Genomic DNA, 1,309 nt, shown 5'->3' on the forward strand with positions numbered 1-1,309 from the left:
CCTGAAAAACCACTCTAATTCACGAGGGTGGTTACTTTACCACCTTTCTTGCCAGGTTCACAGAACAAAAAAATGTAACAGTGGGACGCAGTCACATCCAAGCATGTATATGAACAAACACACACACAAATGATAAATATTTATACACTGACATTCAAAGATTTTGTGGCTGTGTGCTCAGCAATTTACAAAACAGCTCCCTGCTCTACCTCCAGCCTGTCATAAAACTACAACACAGCCCCAAGTCTGTCCCATAGTTACACTGAATTAGTATTACCACTATCCTTGCTTTTACACAGTCGGCCTCAGGCAGAACTTTCACGGGTTACTCCAGAGAGAGAGAGAAAAAATAAAATGGGCAGAGCCCTGTGCCAAGGCCTCTCCTAGGGCATCTTCACTGCCACGGCCAGGGAGAGGAGAAGAGGATAAAGAGGAGATGCTTTATTAAGGGGAAGGGAGGAGGAGTATGGCACGTGCCTATCATTTCAACCCCACTTTGTTACCTCTTACCCACCCATGGCAACTTGCCAGCATCTTATCCCTTACTCTTTAGCAAGAGTCTGTTACATTCAGATGCTACAGTGACCTGAAAAACACAATTTTCAATAATGACACTTTACTTCAAGGTGTTCAGTCAAAACTGACCACGTTATCTCTTTCTCCTGCTTTATGAAGGCAATCGATGCAGAAGTGAATGTTCTACAACCCAGGACCCCAAGCAGGAGCACCATGGTGGGGTTTTCCCTCAGTGCTGTGCTGGGGAGGGAAGAGATCCTCCTGGCATGGCAATGAGAGCAACAAAAGGCACCCTACAAGCCTTGCTTCCCTGACCTTCACTTGCTGACCAAACAGAGCTAAAATATGAGTTCTTCTCAAGTCCATCGGGATGCTACAGACTCCAGAATATTTTTAGTATGCATCCACATGACACTAGCTGTTACTCAGAGAGCTGGGGGAAGATCTGAGAATCAGTTAGGTTATGTTCACCACCTTTAGCTCTTTTCTGAGGACATAACTGGAGCTTCCAAGACCTCCAAGTAGGCCTTCTCCTGTCCTGCAAAAGATGAGTTTACAGCCCTGAGATGACATACAGTACCAGGCTTGCAAGAACCATCCCTCTCCTGTGGCACAGGATCAGAAAAACAAAGGACTAAGGGATAAGTAGTTGAAAAGGTTGCCCCCACTGTTTTTATTTACTTATATAATGTTTCCTCTTCCTGACACTTCGACATCATGCTTCTGCAAAGAACAACTACAAAAAAAAAAAAAAAAAACACCAAAACACAAACCTGGCTGTGTGAGATTTTCA

The sequence above is a fragment of the Merops nubicus genome, unplaced genomic scaffold, assembly GCF_000691845.1.
Source record: "Merops nubicus isolate BGI_N331 unplaced genomic scaffold, ASM69184v1 scaffold22631, whole genome shotgun sequence".
In the NCBI taxonomy this organism is placed as follows: Eukaryota; Metazoa; Chordata; class Aves; order Coraciiformes; family Meropidae; genus Merops; species Merops nubicus.